Source organism: Canis lupus, chromosome 11 (assembly GCF_011100685.1).
Source record: "Canis lupus familiaris isolate Mischka breed German Shepherd chromosome 11, alternate assembly UU_Cfam_GSD_1.0, whole genome shotgun sequence".
Lineage (NCBI taxonomy): Eukaryota > Metazoa > Chordata > Mammalia > Carnivora > Canidae > Canis > Canis lupus.
The window spans coordinates 37,576,844-37,602,292 of NC_049232.1; the positions used below are offsets into that span (position 1 = coordinate 37,576,844).

General features: G+C 40.4%; 1 long non-coding RNA gene across 2 annotated transcripts in view; it reads left to right on the plus strand.

The window, feature by feature from the left end:
* Nucleotides 1-25,449, plus strand: part of LOC102156029 — a 56,264-nt gene that overhangs the window by 24,391 nt on the left and 6,424 nt on the right. The window contains exon 2 of one of the 2 annotated variants that reach the window (XR_005366800.1): nt 25,285-25,342. The exons of the other annotated variant lie outside the window; for it this stretch is intronic. This is a non-coding gene — a long non-coding RNA (uncharacterized LOC102156029). The remainder of the gene's footprint in view (nt 1-25,284; nt 25,343-25,449) is intronic. 2 annotated transcript variants of the gene reach the window in all.

The window sequence follows — 25,449 nt, forward strand, 5'->3', positions numbered from 1 at the left end:
GCTGATAATGCCAGGCTTTGAATTTGTTTTCTGAGAGTAATCCATGATTTTTTACTTATTAATGTAGTTTAAAAAAAATCATTCCAATCATTCTCATTTTGTATGGTATAGAATCTCCCCAAAGACTATTTCTCGAGTTGACCTCAAGAGGGCAGGCTTGAATAAAAGATACTTCCATTTCTAAATTCTGTGCTTTGGAAAAGTTCTCTGAAGTTCAAGTTACAAATGATCTTTTTCTCACTCCCTATTGACTTAAAGAAAATCCTGCCTGTGTTTCTTCTATCTTTATTTTATTTTCATTATTTCCTTAAGGCCCTGAAATTTTACTCTAGTTTTTTCTTAAGATACCAAAGCCAGTTAGAAGAATCTGGAAGCCTCTTAAAATAGAGATAAATGGAAAAAGAAATACATTTAGGCAAACATTACATAAGGATGGGATCAGATATACACATCCTGCACTGCCCCTATGAGAATGCTAACTTATTATTGGTAACACCTTGATGGCAAGAAGCTTTAGAATGTTAGATCTAAGTTACTATCGGGTCCACAGAAGTTTTACACTGAATTTTTGGAATGAATTTATTCACTGTGCTAGTATGCCATGGAAAAGTAAAGACTAATATAGGAACCCCAACCAGTATTTTTGTGATATAGTGTCTAAAAGTCTCCGCAAGGAAGTAAAACAACATTTTGATTCAATTTAGTCTTTAAGAAAGTATACTGTTTTCTCCTTTCTCCTAAGATAACATAGCATGGTAAGTACATGGTAGGTAGTTAGGTATATAGGTTAGCTAGATAAGTTCAGATCTATTTCCACCTCTTACTGGCTTATGTGACCATGGATGTGTTATTTAACCTCTCTGAATCTCATTTGTAAAATGAGAACAATAATATTACTCAGGATAGATAATAAAGTCAAATTAGATCATGAATGGAAAGCACTTAGCACAGCTGAATAAATGAAAGGTTTTATTATTATTTCGAGAGAAGGAGGAAGGGGTGAGGTTAGTAGTGTCACAAAACCTACTATGAATTGTTACAATTCCAGCAAGATGAATAAAAATGTACTGATTTTTTTTAAAGCCATGTGATCAGAAGACTCCTACCAGTGGTCAGAAGACTCAGGTTTTAGTACTGAGTCTTCTAATAATGACTTGTAAAATCTGAAGTAAATTATCTAATGACTATGACTCAGTTTCCTCATCTGTATCTGTGACCATGAATGTGGACCAAAGATGAGGAGGCATTTCCTGAATGTTCTGTTCTGCATAAGATTCCTCAAACCCTCAGATGATTCTGGGGCTAGGATGAAGGTTGGGGGAAGGTTATGGAAAACTCCAATAATGGAAATCCCCATCAGCCTGCAGAACAGAGGCTCAGAAAAGATTAAATTTAATTTAGAATATATAATTATGTATACATCTAATGATTGCAATGCCCACTCATTCATGCAGACAGATTTATTTTATATTCATACTACCGCCTTGGGGGTTTTCGAGGAGTAAAGAAGGACACTGGCTTGTTCAATGTTCGATGGCCCTACGTAGCTGATGGAACAGGTGCAAAAAAGTGAATAATTCTAAACCTAATATGGATATCTGGGCAGCACCTGGTAACAAAGATTTGGTGTAAGATTCACAGGAATCTAAGGAAATACCCAGATCTCACTGAGATCCATCTGTTGCTTTTATTTGAAGTAGGTGCTGGTAAAGAATGCAACTCACCTTCTGCTCCAACCAGACTTCTCCAAAGAGATGCTAACTGGTGACCAGTTGATGGGCTGGAGAGTACCTTTCTCTGTCAGTCTTCAGGGCAGCAAATGCTACTAGCCTAGAATCACAGGACCAAAGGAGGAGGATAATTAGTTCATTGTCATAGAAAGTACCTGAATAGTTTTCACTAGGAATTAGGGATACCTTTTCTCTTAAAATATTATCAATTTTGGAGTACTTGCACAAGGTTCAATATTTAAAGCAACTCCTAGAGCTTTCCAATCCTCACCACCAGGCTTGTTCTGTTTTGTTTTGTTCTTCTCCTCCTTGATTTGTAGGCTCATAAATCTGAATACTAAGTTATCAACCCAGGAAGACAGTGAGAATTCACTGCACATTGAGCAAACCAAACCTCCTCATCAAAATTGAACTAAAAGCAAGTGCTGTGCCTTCCCAGTAAAGTGTATGTGGCAATAATGACAGTGGACACCGGGGGGCAGTAACACACAGCATATGCGATTTGTTTTCTTGAAATTTACTAATCAAAGCAAATTAATTAGGGCAGCCCGGGTTGCTCAGTGGTTTAGTGCCCTTCAACCCAGGGTGTGATCCTGGAGACCCAGGATCCAGTACTACGTCCGGCTCCCTGCATGGAGCCTGCTTCTCCCTCTGCCTGTGTCTCTGCTTCTCTCTGTGTCTCTCGTGGATAAATAAATAAAAAGCTTTAAAAAAAAAAAAAAAAGCAAGTTAATTAAATGGTTTCTAAGTCTCCACTTTATTTTTTATTTTTAAAGATTTTACTTATTTATTCATGAGAGACACACACACACAGAGAGAGGCAGAGACACAGGCCGCAGAGCCACCCAGGGATCCCCTCAATAGTTTCTGATGTTCAAGAGCTATCATACAGATACACGTGGTCCAAAAATGTTGTTTATTTGGACCTTAAGTCAGTCAGAGGAATTCACAAACCGATTCAGTTTTACTTTGACAATTGATAGAACTTTCCAAAGAGCATTGCCTTTTTACTTCTTAGACTCCTAATTAGGACCATTTTTAAAAAATTGACTCTTCTCATTTTCATGGTAGAATCGCCAAAAATTGTATTTAATTGCTTCTTTCCGTGTTCCTAAATCAGAACGTTCTCATTTGAGAGGAGTGGGACAGCCTGGGCCTGAGCCTGCTGAGGTTGGGCTTCGGCCTCCGCGAGGGGCGGGGCTCGGGTGTTGGGGCTGCGGCAGGGGTGGGCTTGAAGCTCTGCACCCCCTTCAGGCTGTGATCCCCTTGAGGCAGGGCTGCTAAAGTACCTTGGAGAGGAGCCCGGGGTGATCTGGAGTTGCCTGTGGTTTGGGAACAAGCTCACATCGTCTTCCTCAGGGCCTGGACAAGGTGCAAGGTGCGGCTGAGCCCATGGCAGTGGCGTCTACCCTCTGGCTTGGCTGTCACCGAGAACAGCTGCGGCTTTTTCGGGGTTTCTCAAATGCCGTGGCCCCCTCTATCACTTGGCCAGCTGCCCCTGCCTTAGTTCTTCTGACTCTAGGCACTGGGGGCAAGGAAGATCACTAAAATTCAACCAGAAATTGGGGACTACCAAGGCCTCATGCATTCCGAAAGCTACTGGGAATCTTTTTGCGGAGTGCAGGAGAAGAAGAGATCCTCAATTTCTAAGATACTGTTTGCAAATAAGTCTATAAACTGCAATTTTCTCATGGAAAACAACTATCGTTAGTGAACTGTACTTACAGGGAGTGGGAGTATTAGACACTGTTCAAAACTTATTTAATCTTTATAATGATCCTATGGGATAAGGTATCATGATTATTTTATAGATAGAGCCCTGGGATATGGAAATGTTAAATGACTCAGCCAGCACATATTAAGTGTCAGAGTTGGGATTTGAACACAGGTGGTCTGGTACCAGAAGGTACACTATTAATCATCATGCTGTCACAATCTCAAAATGAAAAATGCAGTTCCCTTCTGTGAATGAAAGAAAACTCTTATTTTAAATTTCAGTAACAAATTATTTAAATGCATATATAATATAAATTATAAGAACAAAAAATGCTGTTTTACAGTGAATTAACTCTTTTTTTTTTTTAAATTTATGAAGAGATTTTTCCTTTGTTTTAATTCTACTCCCTGGTTAGAGAAACTAAAAGAGAGAGAGAACCCTCTTATATACCTCTACTAGAAATCAAACATCTGAGAAAAATCACATCTTTTTATTATCTTTTTAGTACTTGGGATATTTAGCATGTGATCTAAACCAAGAAAAGGTTCAAGAAGTGCTTTTAGCTGCTTCAATATTACTGAATGTTATCGTACCTTAATAAATATTCATTATGGGTGAAAGGTACATCTCTCAGATATACTTGGACTATATATCACCAAAAGAAAATAAATTTTATGAACTTTTGAGATGGGAAAATTTATTAACTGAAATATACTTTAATCATTAATATATTTTTTAAAAAATCACTGACAATTTCTTGACAGGTTAGTGTACCCAAGAGAAAAAGGAACAGTGATGCAGTTATCAAAATAACAAATTCAGGATTCTTTTTTTTTTTTTTTTCAAATTCAGGGTTCTTAAGAGAAAAGAGCTAATATTATGTACCAGCACCAGGCAGTATGGTAGGCACCTTCATAATTACCTGATTTGAGTCTTCCAGAAACTCCAAGAGGCTATTTTATTATTTCCATTTTACAGATGAAGAAACAGAGGAGGGTTAGGGAAATCATGTAACAGACTTTCCAACTAGTTGGCACTGGAACGTGTCTGGTTCCAAGCTGTACACAATCTGTCAGTCAAGAAATCAAATAGTGGAATGTGTCCATGGTGGTTTAAAACAGGAAGGGTTAATTTTTTCACATAAAAGCCAGCATGAAGGCGCCAGGGTGCTGGCGTTGGTGCTGTGGCTCAGTGACAGGCGCAGCAGAGCTGTGATTGCCCTGACATTTCCTCTTGGTTACAAGAGTCAAAGAAGGAAGAGGGAAAGCAGATGTAGGCAGCACTCACACTCAAACTCCGAAAGATTACCTGGGACCCCCACAGCTGCCTTCCACTTATGTCTAATTGACCTGGACAGGGCTGGGGTGTGAGGGAGGATGGTAAGGAATCAGACAAGCAAGTGAACTGCAGCTACACAATGGTGTGTTATCTGATGGTGGGTCCCTACCCACTGTCTCTGAGCCATGGGAGTCCCAGGTGGGGTCCGAACAGCTGGGTTGTCAAGAGCACCAGGCTACCTGGTTGTCCTTGCTCCTGCCAAGGGAAGCTGGCAGTTGCTGCCACCACTTTCCTGAGTTTCCTAATAGGTCCCTGTGTGTAGCACGATGCTCTAGGGCAGTGGGCTTTTCCAATGTTGGTTTTCAAGTGGCCACAGGAAGAATGTCAAGAAGAAGTCAGAACACTTGGAGTCTAGTCCAGTTTTGCTACCCATGGAGAGACCTAGAATAAGACCTCATTAATTTTTTTTATTTCTCCAAGCTGGTGATAATTTACTTGCTTCTTGGTTGAGATTGTGGAGTGTGGCCCTAAGTACTCTGATTATCTGCAAGGTCTTGAATAGGAAGCTAGTGCTGTTCCTCAACGCAAAAGTGTCCCCTGACTTCAGGGACTGTGGTGACGTCTCAGACTCTGGGGCTGTAAGATCGCAGAGGGCAGAGCTGCTCATCCCTACCGTCTCCCAGAACCAGCACAACACTGTGCTTGTAGGGACTCAGTAAATGTTCGTTCAACAAGTGGCTGAGTGGGTGAAGCACTGGATGAATAGGATGAGTGAAGGATGGTCCTGCAACAGCTGAGTTCTGGACTTGGCTCTGCCTCTGCCCCTGCATGTCTGACTGGCTGCTGGAGATCACTGCCTGGGTGTTCCAAAGCACCCCCAAATCACCTCACCCCCAAGGCATGACAGCTCTCTTCTTCACAGAACTGGGGACACTTCCCATTCCTGCTGACATGTCTGTCCTCTGACCCTTGCATCTGCAATTTCTCTTTATTTCCCCTCATTCTCAACATCCTACCCTTCCACAGGTGTTTGTATGCTATTTCTGTGACACTCGGGCAGGAGGTAGACTTCAGCCACCACGCAGTTCTGCAAAGAGCCTCATCCTGAGACTGGATCTTCTTTCAGAAAGTGTTGATGACCGGGTGGGGCAGCCGTATTTCTGTTCCTGGGAGGATTCAGTCGGGATCTGGCTCTGAGGCAGATTGGCTAGATGTTCTCTGATGGCTCCTCCAGTCCTCCACACCCCCACCTACGAGGCTTTGATGTTTACAACCAACTGCCAGCAGTGTGGAGTTTCTGTTTTCTGAACTAAAGAGCTTAGTGGGTTAGACATTGGTAGCTCATGTTCAAATAAGGCACCAAAAAATTGGGCACTTGGGTTGGATTGGAAGTTCCTTTTCACTTGTGTTTTCGGTTTGTTTCTGTCTAGTCACTTCTAAAATAACATCTTAAGATGCGATTTACATACCACTTGATTCCGTCATTGATTGAGTGATTTGAGAGAGCAGGTGCACATGTGCCAGCGGGGGCGGGTAGAGGGAGAGAGAGAATCTCAAGCCGACTTCCCACTGAGCACAGAGCCTGATGCAAGGCTCTCGATCTCACAACCCTGAGATCATGACATGAGCCAAAACCAAGAATTGGATGCATGACCAACTGAGCCACCTAGGTGCCCCTCAATTCTGCCACTTAAAAAGGACAATTCGGGGGCACCTGGGTGGCTCAGTGTGTTAAGTGTCTGTCTTTGGTTTAGATCATGATCCCAGGGTCCGGGGAACCTGCTTCTCCCTCTGCCTGCCGCTCCCCATGCTTCTGCTCTCTCTCTGTCTCTGTCTCTCTCTCTCTGTCAAATAAATAAATAAAACCTTTTACAAATTTAAAAAATAAAAATAAAATGGACAATTCAGTGGCTGACTTTTTAAAAAGTAAAAATAAGATGGACAATTCAGTGGCCGTGCATAAGCGCAGTTATGCAACTATCACCATAGTGAATTTTAGAGCATTTTAATTACTCCCCCTTCAATAAAACCCTTACCCATTAGCAGTCCCTCTCCTCACCTCCTTTCTTCTCCCCTCACCCCACCAACCACCAGCCCTAGGAAATTACTAATCTACTCCCCATCTCTGTAGACTTGTCCATTCTGAACACTTCATGTAAATGAAATCATGTAACATGCGGTCTTTTGTGATAGGCTTCTTTTACTTGGCATAATGTTTTTGAGGTGCATTCATGGGACCCCTGGGTGGCTCAGTGGTTGAGCATCTTCCTTAGGCTCAGGTCGTGATCCCGGGGTTATGGGATAGAGTCCCGCATCGGGCTTCTCATGGGGAGCCTGCTTCTCCCTCTGCCTATGTCTCTGCCTCTCTCTGTCTCTCATGAATAAATAAATAACATATTTTTAAAAAGGTTCACCCATGTTGTAGCAAGTATTAGCAATCCATTCCTTTTTATTGCTGATATATCATATTTTACCTATCCATTTATCAGTTGGAGGATATTTAGGGTTGTGTCTATTTCTGGGGGTCATTATGAATAATGCTACAGTGAACATTTGTATACAAGTTGTATGTGGGCAGATGTTTTCATTTCTCTTGAGTAGATACGAAAGAGCAGAAGTGCTGTGTCATAAGATAAGCCTATGTTGAACTTTCTGGTGAACTGCAAGACTGTTTTCCAAAGCAGACATACCATTGTAGAATCATTTTTAACTTGGTGGCATTGTTAGCATCCTAGCAGGGTGTCTAAAGTGAGAGTGTGAAGAGGCCTGGATTTAGACATGTCAAAAGAACACAGTATTTTGTATTTTTAAGTCCGTGCATCTGTGGATTTATAGCTTGTGTCTGAGTCACTGTCAGAAAACCTTCCAGGAGACAGGATTGCATTGTGCTATCTAGCTTGCCCATGGTGAGGGCTGAGGTGCCTGGTTATGTATCCTCGTCTTGAAGAGCACTGTCACCGCAATGTGGTCTTGAGCCACTGTCTTTTTCTGCCTCCCTGGCCGGCCTCAAGCTCCTCTTAAGGAGACTCAGGGACAGCCAGGCTCAGACCTGACCATTCTCGCCCTGGAGCCTGTGCTCAGCACAGTCTTGTGCTTACAGATTTTTTCCATGGTGGGTGGCTGGGGAAGAAAATTATGTCACAGAGACAACAGCATGACTTCTCCACAGAGTGAGAGAGAGTGAGAGAGAGAGAGAGAGAGAGAGAGGCCTTCTATGGTGAGATTTATCCCTTAGTGGTTAAGGTGGGAGAAGAAAAATCCATTTTCGTGACTTTAAGATTTTAAATCGTATGTTCTATAACTCTGAATATATAAACTATAAATGCTGTGCTCTGGGTTTCGTGATGTTGGCTTACTTTCATAATTTAAAAAATAGAAAGAAAGATATCACTGTCACTGTCAGCTTGAGCTTGCCCTTTATTTAGATTCTATATAATATCTCGGGGATACTGAAGTTAGGTGAGTTTCTAACTTCAGGAAAGAGGAGACTGTGTTTCTGTAATGGATCTGAACATCTCCTTAAAGTAGTATCAGCAACCCCTCCCTCTCTGTTTCTTCTTATGAAGAACTGGGAGTCGATGGGCAGTTTTAGCTTTCAAAACAGGCAGGTTGTTGAAACAAACGTACAGAGAAATGGGATCCCAGAGAAGCAAAACATGTTCTCAAAGCCCCCTGCTCAGTACAGGCCCTGGAAGCATGGGCAAAGTTTTTGACTGTCACGCCAGGGTCCCCCAACATGTAGTGCATTGCCTCAGGCTGCCCTGGGCCCCATGACTCTGACTAGGCGGCGGGGAAGCAAGGAAGAGCCAGCTGCTGGGGTGTGGACAAGTTCCAAGCACCGAGTGGGGATCAGTGGGAGATATTTACAGTACAGGGTGTGGGGGTAGGAATTTTAGGCTCTGGCATCTGACCCTTCAACTCTAGGGGCTGCTGTTGGCACACACTATAGCTTTGTGTGATCAAGAAGAACTCAGCATTCCTCAGGGTGGGTAAGATCCTGTGCCAACGCTTGAGAGCTGGGCCTTGGCTTTATCTCAGCCACACTGGGCTTTTGCCTGGGAGCTCTTGTGCCGGGACCCCACCCACACATCTGTACAGGATGATCCTGTTAATCTTCAAGGAAGCTTACTTTTCTCTTCTGTAAAATGGGGACAAAATCATCAGTAAGAATTTTCTAGTGAGGATCTGTGATGACTGGGTGAGACCCTGTTGGTGAAAGTGCTTCACAAACAAGAAAGGATCACCGCAAGATAATTATAAATACTTGTGCATGTGGGTGCACATGTAGCCACACACACACACACATACACACACACACACACAGCTTTTGGCATTTTTAAGTGTCAGGAATGATATGTTCTGCAAGTCCTATAGCCTAGCAAATGGGCCTTTGTGAAATGCCCCTAGATATCTGAGAGATTCTAAATAGATATCTTGACCAACATTAAAGAACAAAATAAGATGTATCTCCTAACCCTGTGTTTCTAAGACCTGGCTGCATATTAGAATAATATGGAGAATTAAAACTCCAGATGCCTGAGACTCACCCCCAGAGAATCTGATTCAATTCATTTGGTAGGTGTTGGGAGTGGGTAGAGGCAATCATAGGTAGTTTTTAAAACTCCACATCCAGGGTTAAGAAAAAAGGTCTATACTCGCTGTTCACTGGTCATCTTAATTCTCCCCCATGCCCTGAGAGGCTAGGCAATGTTGCAATCAACAGCCAGGCTCAGGCTTCCCCTGATGCTGCCTGAGTCCCCATCGCCTGCTGTGGCTGAGGAATGAGTACGTGGCATTCTTAGACCTTCAATTATGTACAGGGCCAGGAGCCATTATGGATTGCAGCCCTCCTTATTTGAAGAGACCACTTATTTTGCTAGGGCTGCCATAACCCAGTGCCACAGTTGGGTGGCTTAAATGACAGCAGTTTATTTTCTTCTACTCTGGAAGCTGGAAGTACAAGGTCAAGGTGTCAGAAGGGTTAGTTTCCTGTGAGGCCTCTGTCCTTGGCTGGTAGATAGCTGCCCTCTAACCACCTCTTCACATGGTTGTCTCTCTATGCATGCATGCCCTTGGTGTCTCTTTCTCTGTGTCCAAAGGTCCTCTTATCAGGACACCAGGCAGATTGGATTAGGGCTCACCCCAAGGTCTCATCTTAATTATCCTTATAAAAGTTCTATCTGCAAATATAGTCACAGAAGTACTGGGGGGTAGAGTTCCAACATGTGAATTTGGGGGGACATAATTCAAATTCAGCCTATAACAGTGACCCAAATAAAGAAGCTGGACGGTATCTCAGGGACAGGAGATCTCTATCCTGGTCCCCTGAGGAGTGCCAGTCCCTGATGGCACACAGGACTGGGAACAATAAAGGGAGGTGTGCCCAGGGACATCCTAAAAGTCTGAAAAGCAGTCAACTTCTTTGGGGGGACCTACTATTTATTTTTGAATTAATCTCTTTTTATTTAAAAGTATTACATGTCCTCTTTTTAAAGTTGTAGTGGTTGAAAACTTTAATCTCTATTTTGGCAAAAAGATAAAGAAGAAAAGTCAACTCTTACTGTCCCTAGCAGAGGAAATGGGTTCAAACATGAAGATGAGAAAACAAAACAAAACAAAACCTGGAGATGAGGACCTGATCCTGATTTGTTTGCAGAGCCTGCTTTTGACCACAGCAGACTTTAGGGTGAGCATCATTCTGCCCACCAGAGCTCCCATCCCGGTATGAACTCAATAAACCAACAGGAGAATACACTGTGAGCAAGACTGGCCTGGTCACCCTGAGACAGGTTCTCCAGAGAGCTCTGATGCTCACTGCCTGGGGCCAGTACCCAGATTGGGCTCCAGGTAACAGTGACAGCATTGGCAGGATAGGGTCAGTTGTGGGAGAGAGGGCTTCTGGGACTGAGTCTCAACTTGAAGGAGGCTCGACCTCTCCAGAGCATGGAATTTAGCCACTGGGCATCAAACTGACTTTGCGACTCACTCTCTGTGCAGTGTCAGGTAAGTTGCTATGACCCTCTGTGCCTCAGACTCCTCATCTGTAAAATATAGGTAATAATCCCACTTGATAGATTGTTAGGAGGATACTAATAGTGCTTAACACAGTGCTTGGCACCTAGGAAATGCTCAATGAATATTTATTATTATATTTATCATGAATATCCAAAATGTTTTGTCATAACTTCACTCTAGTTCAGGAGTACTATGAAAATCATTTATGAGTTTGGACTAATGTTATTGAACATGGTCTATAAAATAGAGCAGAAGTTCACCTTGCACATTTAGCTAAGAGACTCAGGAAAGCATCAGCCAAAAGATTTGAGCACGAGTTGGGGGTTGAGATGGTCCAATGTCACCCCTGTTATCTGTAATAATAGCTAAGAACCATCTGTCCAGGAAGGGGCTTAGGCTGAGCAAAGACACGTGGGAAGACACTCAAGTCAGATGAGGCAGATAATGCCCCAGCCAGGTGAGAGGGTCTGACACCTGGGCTGAAGAGTCAGTCCTGATTGTTTATTCAACATGACTAGAGTCACATGACTTTCTTGTCAACTGAGCAACTGTAGGGCTTTTAATCATTCTTCCACCAAATATTTACTGGGTACCTACTATTTTCCAGGCCCTGTGCTGGGGATATGATGGTGAGCCTAACCTGGCATGGCCTCCGCCCTCACGCACACACAGTCTAGGAGTACATCCTTGGAAAACCCCAAATGAGGCAAGAAATAGAAGACTTCACTTCCTTCTCTCTCCAATCACTTTTGACCCCCAGAGAAATGTCCCTTTTTTTAAAATTAATTTTTTAAAGATTTTATTTATTCATGAGAGACACAGAGAGAGGCAGAGACATAGGCAGAGGGAGAAGCAAGCTCCCTGTGGGAAGCCCGATGCAGGACTTGATCCCAGGACTCTGGGATCATGACCTGAGCTGAAGACAGCTGCTCAACCACTGAGCCACCCAGGCTCCACCCACCTCTTTTTTAAAAATGCCCCAGGTCTCTGGCTTTCTTTGTCGTTAAATATAACATAACAAAACTTCTCTCGTGGAATAAAAGACAAGGAAACTTAATAGGATATTGAAACTAAAACTCTCAAAAGAAGTTGTTCTAACCAGACTTTCCTTCCCTATAACGCTTTGTATTTGCCACAAATGCATCCCCATCATCGTTCTTTCTCTGCTACCCTTCCATTCCCACAATTATCTTTGTTTCCTCTCCTGGCTCATTTCTCCCATCTTCCCAGGCCGCTCTGTCTCTGATAGTGAGTGGGATGCATCTGGGAGGAAGGGAGGGCAAAGAAGCAGATTCTAATTTCATCTCCCATGTTAAAATACAAAACTAAATGCTCATAGCAACAAGCCCTCCTTGGCTCTCTTTATTTCTGCCTTATTTTCCTATTCTCATCCATAATCAAACTTTTGAGAGCTGTCTGCATGCCTTGTCTCCAGTTTGGAAGTAGTCATTCACTCGGTCAGAAACCTATTCTGGCCCAGCTTCTCCTTGCCTTATCTCCACCCACTGCATTTGCTAACACCATCAATTACTTCCAGGTAGTCAAATGAGGTCACTTTGAAAAAAGCAATATTTTTCTTTTTAATAAAGTGTAATGATATATGGATTGAATGTTTGTGTCCCCCTTCATCTCCAAATTTGTATGTTGAGCCCCCGATCCCCAATGTGGTGGTATTAGGAGCTGAGGCCTCTGGGGGTAATTAAGTCATGGGGGTGGAGCCCTCATGAATAGGATCAGTGCCCTGATACAGGGAACCCGAAGGAGCTCTCTTGCTTCTTCTGCCATGTGGGAACATAGTGAGAAGACAGCCCTCCGTGAACCAGGAAGAAGGTTCTCCTCAGACACTGAATTTGCCAGCACCTTGTTCTCAGACTCCTAGACCCCAGAACTATGAGACAAAATGTTTGTTCTGAAGTTACCTCGTCTGTGGTATTTTCATTATGGCAACCCATACTAGCTAAGACAAACGAACACACAGAGACGTATAAAATGCATCTGTATACAGTTTCATGAAGTTTTTGAAAGTGCTCACATCCATTTAATCATCAATGAGGTTGAGAAACAGGATATTTTCAACACTTGAGAATCTTCCTCATGTCCCTCCCTAAGGCCACTGCTATTCTGATCTCTCAAAAGATGAGTATTGCCTATTTTGGAGCTTTGTATGAGAATATATAAACCTTCAATAAGAATTTATCTGTTTTTTTAATTTTTAGAAGATTTCTATTCATTTATTTTTGAGAGAGAGAGAGAGTGAGCAAGCACAAGTGGGGGAACTTGTGCTCCCCTCTCTGCACAAGCAGCAGGGAGAGAGGGAGAAGTGGACTCTCCACTGAGCAGGGAGCCCGATGCAGGACTCAATCCCAGGACCCCAAAATCACCACCGGAGCTGAAGGCAGATGCTTAACTAAGCCATCCAGGTGCCTCAATAGTATGTCTTTTTATGCGTGTGTTTGACTTTTTAGCCTCAACGTTATGTTTGTGAGATTCAAGTATTTGTGAAATTGTGGTATGAATATTTATTCTATTCTTGATAAATTGGGTTGTTTTCCATTTTGGGCTATTATCAATGCTGTGGGTCTAAACATCTTTGTATAGGTTTTTAATGTACATATGTATGTGTTTCTGTTAGTCATATACTAAGGATTAGAACTGATGGGCTATGGGTGGACCTTACTACTGGCCAGTAGTAGTACCTCTGGTAAAATGTTGAATAAATATACGTGACAGCAGAAGTTCTTGTCACATTCTTGATCTCAAGAGAGATAATTTCAAGATATCTCCATCAAGAATGATATTTGCTCCATAAGTTCTATAGATATACTTTCTCAGATTAAAAAGTTGCCTCCTATTCATAGTTTGCAAATAATTTCTTAGCACAAAAGAATATTAAACTCTGTTTTTTTCTATGGTCATTGAAGTGATTGTATGGATCTTCCGGTCATGATATATCCTTCCCATCCCCCCTTCTCTTTGGTATTTTTTTTCAAAGATTTGATTTATCTATTTATTTGACATAGAGAAAGCACAAGTAGGCAGAAGGGCAGGCAGAGGGAGAGGGAAAAGCAGGCTCCCCACTGAGCAGGGAGCCTGATGGGAGGTTTGATTCTAGGACCCTGGGACCATGACCTGAGCCGAAGACAGACACCCAACTGACTGAGCCACCCGGGCACCCCTCCCCTTCTGTTTGAACACTTACCTCCATCACTACCTGAGCCCCATTCATGACTCGTCAGGATACAAGAGTGATAGCCACTGGGAGCAAGTTGAGTTAGAAGGTGTGATTTGGAAGTTCCTCCTATAATTATCCAGTGGAGGAGGGAAAAGAAGAGAATAGGAATCAGGAAGTAAAATTAAAAATAGCGCTAATAATTAAATCCAGAGAACTGATAACATAGTTGATAAGGAGGCACAGTGAGCCATTGTAGGAGTGAGGAAGATATTTGAGATTTAATCTGCCAGAGCTGGACAGGTATGGAGATTACCTTTGTACATGGGCCCTATCTTGTCTCAGGCTTGGATTATTTAGAAAGACCTAATGAGCCAGACAGTCCCATCCTGCGTCTGCCTTTATCAGGTTATAATCTGGCTTTTCAGTTCTCCAGTATCTCACATTATCTTCCCTTCTCCCGAGGCCTTAATGACGTTTACCCTTCTTTCCCGGTTAGTTGATAGTGACTTATTATTAAATAAGATATGGTCTCTACTCTTAAAGAGTTAAAATTCCAATGGGTAAAGAAAGTAGATAAACAGATGATGTCAAACTATGCATGTTAATTAGGGAAGTACATCCCAAAGGGCTTGAGGTCAGGGGCATGTGGCAGGGCATTTGAGATGTTTAGGGAAAGGGGGTTTCCTGTGGTCTTTCCACATGGATGCACACCCTTACTGTATCACAGAAACATCAGCAAACTTTTCTTTCACACAAGACTTACAAAATTAGTCTAATCAAGAATGTGTTAATAAGAAGCCCAGGTATTTACATTGTCCTTGGTAAGCATTTTGTAATTTATATCAAGTAGACCTTGGGTTTTTTCAGAACACTTCATCTGCTAAGTGTCAACAAAATACAGCTGACACTGCAATGTGTCAGCAAGGATGTCAAGGAGGAAGTCACAGGGTCAAATCTTCAGGGACCTGGCTTGTTGAGCTTACAAGGTATTCTTAAATTGTCAGTGGCTCATTCTGCTTGGCAGCTTGGAGAGCTGTTCAGGTTCAGAATTCAAAGTGTGCAGGCCAGGGAGAAGGCCATGAATGATTGCAGAACAGTTTACTAATACATTCTGAAAGTACCAATTCAGGTAACTAGAATTCTGGAAGCTTCTACATGCATCCATTCCCATAAGGAGCTCTTGTCCAGATTGGTTATTATTATTATTATTTTTTAAAAGGATCTTTCCATCATTTCTCAAATGTCATGTAGTCCAAGAATCACCTGCAGCTTGTTCAAGTGAGCATTCCTGGTCTCCATAGGAACTTATACACGACTTTCTGTGGTTGGGCCCAGACATCTGCATTTGTGCAAGTACACCAGGTATTCCAGAATCAGATGGCCTGTGAACTACACCATAAAAATGCTGCCTTAAAGCCTTCCCAGCTATCAAATCACTGTGTGTGTGAGGGGCCACACTTCCACTTCCATCTGTTTCCAAAGGAAGGGGTCTGGAAGTAGTTTTTTTCTTTCTCCTCCTACATTCAATCTGTCATCTCCTTCTGCTGCTCTGTCCTAACATTTCCTTGATGTGTGCACCCTCTTCTCAAGCTCCTCACCCCAAATCCTTCCACGTGTGTGGCTTCTGTAACAGCCACTACTCCAGTTAAGGCAGCCCCACCCCACCTACCTGAAGGGGTGCAGCTGAATAATTTGGGCAACAATCTTCCTTTGATCCCAATTACTGCATAACTCAATTTCTAGCATTACCAGTGTAATGCCCAAAGTCTGAGTTTTACAGAGTTTTTTTTTTTTTAATTTCTTGTCAATATTTAAGAATGGGGGAAGTTTCTCATAAACCTCCAGATTTCTGGCTATTCTTAAAATATCAGAACCTCTGGTCAGTCTGGTGGTTTTCCCCAAGGGGATCCATCAGCAGGGGTTGAGGAGAGGCTATCCTCACACACACACAGCAGAGGTACATATACTTTAAAGATAAGGAAGTTCAGGTGTCAGGACCCTGCTGCTCTGCAAGGCCCTCTACCCTCTAATATTGTATTTGTAATTTTGTATTTTCTTCTTAATGAGGACTCCATAATCCTGTAAGTTTTAGGTTCCTTGAACCCTGGATCTTCCCTTGCCACTCTGCTCTATGTACTTCCCACTCCGAGCCTGGGGATTGATTACCATTTATCATCAGACTTGCTGGTAGATTTTTCTTAAAGAAATATTTTTCTGAAATCATGGGTCTATGAAAACAAAAAACAAACTGAAAGGGTCTCAAACTTCAGGAAGAAATGGAAAGAGCCTGTCTTCTCACGGATGTGACCTGGCCTGCATCCCCAGTGTCTGATTTCATGACCCCTGGTTGCATGTAGTTCTTGCTCTGCAATTCATGATGTCTTAAATTCCCTTTAGTTGGAACAACATCTTTGTACATAGTCCTCAAGCTGGCTTTCTTCCCCATTTCTGCAAAAACACATTTAAATCCCATCAGTATAATCTTCATTTAGAGTGCAGATGCTAAGAATCCCTATGTTGGAGAAAGAAAAATAAAAGTGATATCTGCCTGTAGAAAGAAATATACTTCTTCCTCTTTTTGAATGGAATGTCCTAGGGGGAAAGGACTGAATCTTCTCTGTTTTTTACTGCAAGTGTTTGCATGCATGGCTAAACATTTCTTGGAACTCCATAAATATTCACTGACACTGATGATAAAACACCAATGATTAGATTAAATCATATGTTCACCAATTACCTTCTAAGATATGATTTTTTCTACGTTGGTCATGACATGGAACTGATTGATCATTTTATCCCACAGCATCAGAGCTCTGGGAAAATTCAAATACTTTGGTTGTCACAACATGCTGGAATAATGGGAAGACAGTCACTGCACTGCTCCGTTCCAGGATACTATATACTTTGCTTCCATATTCCTTGTTCCTAAAGTTTTTTTAAAGCCTTATATATTTTAAGATTTTATTGATTTATTCATGAAAGACACAGAGAAAGGCAGAGACATAGGCAGAGGGAGAAGCAGGCTCCTTGCAGGGAACCCAATGTGGGACTTGATCCCTGGATCCCGGCATGATGACCTGAGCTGAAGGCAGTTGCTCAATTGCTGACCCACCCGGATATCCCTAAAGCTTCATTTTTGACTCTTGAGATTGCTAAGGATTGGGTGATGTTTTCTGTGAATGTATTTATTAGGCAGCAAGAGCCTCATTTCTGCTCCTCTGCAGGAATGGAAGGAAAGTGCATGCATTATAGATCATCAGGCAGGGAGTCTTCTCAAGTGATTTCTTTGAAGCTTATTTTAACACTCCATTTGCACACAGACTGTTAGTTGTCTCCTCTTTTTAGAGAACATCTTATTAAATGGAAACACCTATTTGAAGATGTAGAAATAAGACTAAATCTAAACAAAAGGGCATTTTGTGGAATGTGGTCATTCACCAGACCTACTCTAATTTTTTCTGGCTGGGGATGAGGTAGGGGATGTTATTTCTGACTCTGATCCTGATTCATTAATCTTTCTTTCTTTCTTTCTTTCTTTCTTTCTTTCTTTCTTTCTTTCTTTCTTTCTTTCTTTTCTTCTTTTTTTAAAGATTTTATTTATTTATTCATGAGAGAGAGAGAGAGACAGAGGCAGAGACACAGGCAGAGGGAGAAGCAGGCTCCATGCAGGAAGCCTGATGTGGGACTCGATCCTCGGACTCCAGGATGATGCCCTGGGCCAAAGGCAGGCGCTAAACTGCTGAGCCACCCAGGGGTCCCCTTCTTTTCTTTTAACATGAGAATTGGTTGAGAGCCAGTACCCACCAAGCTAATGTGGACATTTATTAAGGGGTTGATTATTTTAATGATATTATTAATGGTAGTAGTTATCATTCAGTCCCATCGTAGTTACATTGCACCCACATAAATGCCAACCTATTATCTTTTTTAAAAAAAGATACATCTTATATATTGTTTCTAGGCACTATAAACACAGTTCTTTATTCCTTTCCAGCAATGAAGAAATTGATTTCTCTGTTAAGAAAACTGTTTCATGGATAAAATTATTCAATAGATAAATTCTTTTTCAGGTCTATAATCAATGATATTTTTTATTTTTTTGAACTTTACTTTGAATCTAATACCCTTTGCAGTATGCAGGAGAAAGGCAGTTATTTCTTTGTGAAGTGAATGTTTTAGTGACCACAAGTAAATCTTAGAACCTTTTTTTATGCAACCACTGAATTGCTTAAAAACAACCTGGAACATTTGATTCCAGTGATGGTGTAGAAAACATTGGGTCAAACTTTTGCTAAGACCAATGCAAGTAGTAGTGCTAAATACATTTTTTTGAAGATTTATTTACTTATGCATGAGAGACACAGGCAGACTCCCTGCAAGGAGCCTGATGTGGGACTCGATCCCAGGACCCTGGGATCATGCCCTGAGCCAAAGGCAGACACTCAACCACTGAGACCCAGGCGTCCTCCAATGTTTTTAATTCAAGTATAATTAATGTTAAGTGTTATTTTAGTTTCAGGGGTACAATGTAATGATTCAACAATTATATACATTATTCAGTGCTCACTATGATAAATTCAACACAATACTTTTATAAATCCTCTTCAAAGCGTTGGAGACTCAAGGCAATGAAAAACTGCTAGACCAAAATCCTGGGAAATGATGGAAATCTAGAGAGATGAACATGGTTTTGGGAGCTGCTTTTCCATGAGGAGCTTTGCAAATTTTAGAAAAGGCACCTGACAGGCTGAGAGCCAATCAATACTTTTTAAAACTTCCAGAGTTGAGGAAGACAAAATTTGAAGCCTAACACCTGCCACAGTGATGGTGGTGGGTAAGTCCATGTTTTGAGTTGACATCTAGAGGATCATAACCTAGAAATAAAGGCAAACCGGGATCAGCCTGGTGCCCTCAGGAAATGCAGTCAGGTTGGAATTATCTCTAGTCCTGAAATTGTGCTAAGATGATTCTAGAATGCTGTGCCTTCAAATGTCTGAAGGAATCAAACAAAAATCCTGAAAAAGATATTACAAGAAAGGAAAATGATAGGCCAATTATTCTTAGGAACAGCGATGCAAAAATCCAAAATAAAATATTGGTGAATCTAATCCATCAATATGCAAAAAGTGCATACACAGTATGACCAAGTTGTTCGTTTCCCAGAAATGAAAGTTTTTTAGGTATTTGAGAATCAAGTCACCAAAGAATAAAGGAAATAAAATGATTGTTTCAATAGATGCAGTCAAAATATTTTGATAGAATTCAATCATGTTCATAAAAAACTCTTAGCAAAACTGGCAAAAGATGGGAATTTTAAAAATAGAATAAAGGATACCTACAAAGTAAGAATAAGTAAATATAGTACTTCATGAGGGAATATTAAAAACGTTCCTCTGAGATCAAGGGAAAATGAAAGGATGCCTGCTTTTTAAATTTTTTTTAATTTTTATTCATTTATGATAGTTACAGAGAGAGAGGGGCAGAGACACAGGCAGAGGGAGAAGCAGGCTCCATGCACCGGGAGCCCGATGTTGGATTCGATCCCGGGTCTCCGGGATCACGCCCTGGGCCGAAGGCAGGCGCCAAACCGCTGCGCCACCCAGGGATCCCAGGATGCCTGCTTTTATCACTGTTATTCACCATTTCACTGAAGGTCCTTGTCAGGCTAGTTGAGTCAGGAAAAAGAAATAAAACTTTGGAAAGGGAGAAGTAACTGTCAGTTATATACCACATGTTGGCATTCATGAAGAAAATTCAAAAGAATATTTAGACTATTATAATCAGTAAATTTATAAGCTAATTGAATAAAAACTCTACATAAAAAGTCAATTCTATTTTTATATATAGCTCAAACAACTAATGAATTAAAATTTGAACACATAATTAATGAGAGATAAACAAGGATGAAGCATGGAAAGACAAAAGGGTAAAAAATACAAAGGAGAAGGTAAAATATACAGAGAATGTAGTGATAAGGTCTAGGATATGAGTAACTGTAGTCCTACAAAGAATGTTATAGAAGGAATTAATTGAAGCTATAATGACTAAGCAGCATACAACACCAGTGAAAATATCAAGGCACAGATTAAGAAGTCCTATAAACTATAAATAAAATTTAAAAAAAAGAAAGGAACATCATACCTATGCACATCACATTTAAACTGATGAAAACAAACAACAAACAGAACATCTTAAAAGTAGCCAGGGGTGGGGAGGATGAAGACATATTACCCTTACAGTACAGAAATTTGACTGTGGGCTGACTTTGTATAAGAAATAAAGGGATCCAGAGGAAAATGAAAAACTATAATAAAGTGGTGAAAGAAGATAAATGCCAACCTAAAATTCTATTTTCATCCTTAAAGAATGCAAAGGAAATGAACATTTTCGGATGAACAAAACATAGAAGATATATCACCAGTATACCTAATCATAAGAAAATTCCAAAGGCTATTTTTTAGGCAGGATAAAAATGTTCCCAGATGGAAGGTAGGAGAAGCAGGAAGAAAGAAAGAGCAATAGAAAGTGGCTTTATGAATAAATCTGAATGAATATTGGCTGTATAAAACAATAATAAAAATGTCTTATAGACCTACATCTGGAGGCTGGTAAATGGAGGTGAAGTATTCTAGTCATTGCTTTGTCCAAGAGGAGGGCAAGAGTGCTGATGAATATTGCATGCTAGTAAGTCAAGAATGTATATTTTAAACTTTTTAACCATTAAAAAGGATAGTCAAAAGGCTTATAACCTTGAAACTGATAGTAGGAAAAAAATGTAATAACAAAAAATGTAACAACACTGAGTCAATCCAAGCAAGTTAAGAAAATCAGGAAAGAGGAAGATAAAGAAGTGGAACAAGCAGAGAACACAGTAAAATTATAGTTTTAAACCAAATACATCAGAAATTATATTACATGTAAATAAACTAAGTGATCTAATTAAGTTAAAAAAATTTCAAACTAGATTAAAATGTATAAGGTCTATAAAAGATACACCTAGGGGATCCCTGGGTGGTGCAGCGGTTTAGCGCCTGCCTTTGGCCCAGGGCGCGATCCTGGAGACCCGGGATCGAATCCCACATCCGGCTCCCGGTGCATGGAGCCTGCTTCTCCCTCTGCCTGTGTCTCTGCCTCTCTCTCTCTCTCTCTCTCTCTCTCTCTGTGACTATCATGAAGAAATAAATTTAAAAAACAATTAAAAAGCATTTAAAATAAAGGTTATGATTAATAGAATAAAAGATTTTACTCACCAGGTGTGTATAATAAAGCTAAATTTTACGTCACTAATAACCTCAGAGTAAAAAAAGTTCAAGAAGAAATATTTATATTCATAGTAGGAAATTTTAACACAACAGTGTCAGTTATTGGTAAGACAGACAAAAATTAAAAAGGACATAGAAAATTAAACAACCTAGTTGGCAAACAACCATGGAGTATTGGACTCCACAAAAACAGAAGGTACATGATTTTCAAAAACATACAGCACATTTACAAAAATTTACTATATGCTGAAGCCTGACACAAATCTCAAGAATTTCAAAAGATTCTGATGGAACAGAGTATGTTTTGCGTCCACCATGGAATTAAGCTAGAAATAAATTATAAAGGGACATTTATAAAATATTGCAATACTCTTCTAAATCACCCATGGATCAAGGCAAAAATTATAAAAGGAATTAGAAAATAGTTTGAATAGAATATTTAAATTATTATGTATTGAAATCTGGTGGGTTACAGTTAAAACCACGCTTAAAGGGAAATTTGTCACTCTGTAAATGAAGATGGCTGGATATTAATGAGCTAACCATCATGACAAGAAGTTAGAAAAGAATACCACCTTAAAGTATAAGGAAAGAAAGGTATGCCTGGGTGGCTCCGTGGTTAAACATCAGCCTTTGGCTCAGGGCATGATCCCCGGTACCTGATCAAATGCCACATTGGCCTTCCTGGGGAAGCCTGCTTCTCCCTCTGCCTCTGTCTCTCTTTCTGTGTCATAAATAAATAAATAAATAAATAAATAAATAAATAAATAAATAAATAAAATCTTTAAAGAAAAAGTATAAGGAAAGAAAAAATAAGAGTAAGATAAAAAATTAATGTAATAGCAAATATAAAATAGAGAAAATCAATAAAGCAAAAATTGCTTCTTTTAAGAAACTCACGAAATTGGAAAAACTCAGACAGATCAAGAAAAATAAAGGGGGAGAAAGAAGATGAATATAACCAATGTCAGGAATGAAGAAAGCAACATCAATATAGAACTTATCAACATTAAATATATGGAATATAAGGACCAACATGATGTCAATATATTTAAAAATGTAGATAAAATTGGGGTACCTTGGTGGCTTAGTCAGTTGAACACCTGACTCTTGATTTCAGCTCAGGTCATGATCTCAGGGTTGTGAAGTCAAGCCCTTAGCTCTACACTGAGCGTGGAGTGTGCTTGTGCCTCTCTTTCCTTCCACTTGTGTTCTCTCTTTCTTTCTTTCTAAAAAAATAAATGAATAAAATATTTTTTTAATGTATATTAAATGGGACGCTTGGGTGGCTCAGCGGTTAGGTATCTGCCTTCAGCTCAGGGAGTGATCCCTGGGTCCCAGGATCGAGTCCCATCATTGGGTTTCCTGCATGGAGCCTGCTTCTCCTTCTGCCTATGTCTCTGCCTCTCTCTGTGTCTCTCATGAATAAATAAATAAAATCTTTTAAAAAATGTAGATGAAATTTACTAATTCCATGGAAAATAATAAATCTGATACAGAAGAAATAGCTCTGCAAGTATTAGAAATACTAACCCTATCATTTATTTCCCACGGGAAAAACTTTGGGCCTGTTACCCTAGTAGTGAATTCCCAATCATTTAAGAAAGAAATACCACTAATATTATATAAACTCTCTCAGAGATTAGGACAAAAGGGATCATACCAAATATGATTTATGATACCAGCATAGCCCTAATACCCAACCCTGAGAAGGACACTGTGAAAAAGGGCTGACCAAAGGATTAATTCTAGAAAATATTGGGATTGTCTACAATCAATTAAAAAAGACAATCCATTATGAGCAATAGATTTAAACAATATTTCACCAATGAGAATTTTCTAATGGCCAATAAAAATATAAAAAGATGCTCACCACTTCATTAATAATACAGGGAATGCAAATTAAAATTGTGAGATACCATTATGTATCAAACAGAACAGCTAGTCAAAATGACTGACAATACCAAGTTCCAGTGAGGAACAAAGGAAGCTATCAAAAGCTGCTGGTGAACTCTTGAATTGGTACAACCATTTGGTAAAACAATTTGTAGTTATTTAATAAAATTGAGCATATGCGATGTGTATAAGCAATTCCATAACTGAGCAATTCTATTCCTGGGTAAATATTCAACAGGTATGTTTGCATGTTTGCATTTGAGTGTCAAGAGTGCTACGGACAAGAATGTTTTTATATTTATTTATTTATTTATTTATTTATTTATTTATTTATTTATTTATTTATTTTTAAGAATGTTTTTAGTGGCCTTATGGTAACAGCTCCAAACTGTTCAGAAGAGAAAAATAAATTACTACAGGCATATCCTCTACAACAGGGGCCAAGGAATGTGGGCCGGTAAAAGAAGACATCTGAATATGGTCCATCCTTTGGTGTAGACAAACTTGGGTGAGGAGGAATTGAATCAATATGGAGAGGATGGATTAGTCCACACCAGCAACCATCTGTCTTCAAAAAAGCCTATCTTTAACAAATGTCAAGTGAAAGTCTCCTAACATATAAGCCTCCCCAACTCGACCTTCCTCAAATTCTAATCTTCATCATGCAGACCACCAGAGAGCTTCATTCTTGTACTTTATCAGTTTAGCCTCTGAAAGGCTTTCCTTTTCCAAGTTGCGTTGGGTCCTGGACATTATTCTGGAAGCCAAGCCTGTGTCTAGGCACATTGTTCTGGGGCAGAAGCAAAGCTGGTGGAAGAAGAGCTCTTAGAGACACACAGAGTGAGGTTTGAATTCCTCCACTTCTTTCCAAATTGTAACCATGGGCAAAGTTACTTGATTTGTCCAAATTGCAAAGTCCTCATCCATAAAATGGGGATAAGAATCCCTATAGCATATAGCTGTATGAAGACTAAATGAGGTAATGTCCATAAAATGTCATACACAGAAAGATTCTCAAATAGTAGCTATTAATATTTTATGTGATGGATTCTTACTAGCTTCCGCTTTAGAATGTGTGTTTTGACCTTGACTCATACCTTCCCACTGATGCCACTAAGAACCCTGAGAATGAATTAAGTGATTCCAACCAGGCTGTGCTGGACCAGAGAAGTTGGGTTCGCCTTCCTGAGCTGATATGGGAAGGCATTTGTGTATCACCTGGATGCAGGCTGATTTCAATGGACAGGAGCTGGGAGGGGAAAGAGAGACAAGAAGAGAGCGGGGAAGGGTATCCAGACAAAAAGAAAGAAATGAACCTCTCGACTCTCTTTTTGGAAACTGGACTTCCAAATTACAATCGTGTGATGCTTATAGCCTTCCTGTGCTTTGCTAACCAGAGGGGATGTTCCTTGCTGGCTCTTTTCCATCCTCTTTAAGGGTAGTTCTCTGTGCTAGCTCAGGTCCTACGTGCTATGTTGTGGCTCCAGGCACTGGGAATCCACCAATTGGATTCTGGGAAAGACAAAAGAAGAGGGGCAGATGGAAAAGAAGCATAACAGGAGACAGCAGGCTGGGTATGGAGAGTTTTATTTGGCGCTGAGAATTGGAGAGGGGTTGAGGTTTTGAGGAAGACAATGCCGGAGAACACTGAGTGGGAGAGGTAATCCTATAACCACAAAATGGCAAATCTGGGATTTGGAACCAATTGTACATCCTTCACCACAGTGTATTTTAGAGCTTTTTCATTACCCTCAAATGAAAGCCTTCTTTTTAGACATCAACCCCAATCCCTCTATCTGTCTCCCACCTCCAGCCCAAGGTAACCACTAATCCACTCTCCATCTTCAAAGATTTGCCTATTTTAGACATTTTATATAAATGGCATTATATAATATGTAGTTCTTTGTGATAGGCTTATTTCATTTAGCATACTATTTTTAAGGTTCATCCTTATCATGGCATGTATCAGTACTTCATTTCTTTTATTGCCAGATAGTGTTATACACATCCATTTATATGGCTACACCACATTTTATTCGTCTACTCATCAGTTGATGGACACTTGCATTGTTTCCACTTTTGGCTATTTTGAATAGTACTGGTATGAACATTTATGTAAAAGTTGGTGTGGACATATGTTTTGATTATTCATGGGTATGCACATAGGATTGGGAATGCTGCGTCAAATGGTAACTCTATATTTAACCATTTTAGGAATCACCAGGCTGTTCTCCAAAGTGGCCTCACCGTTTTGTATTCCCACCAGCAATGCGTAAGCGGTTCAATTTCTCCACATCCTCACCAACATTATTATTATCTTTTTTTAAAAAAGATTTTGTTTATTTATTCATGAGAGACACAGAAAGAGAGACAGAGACA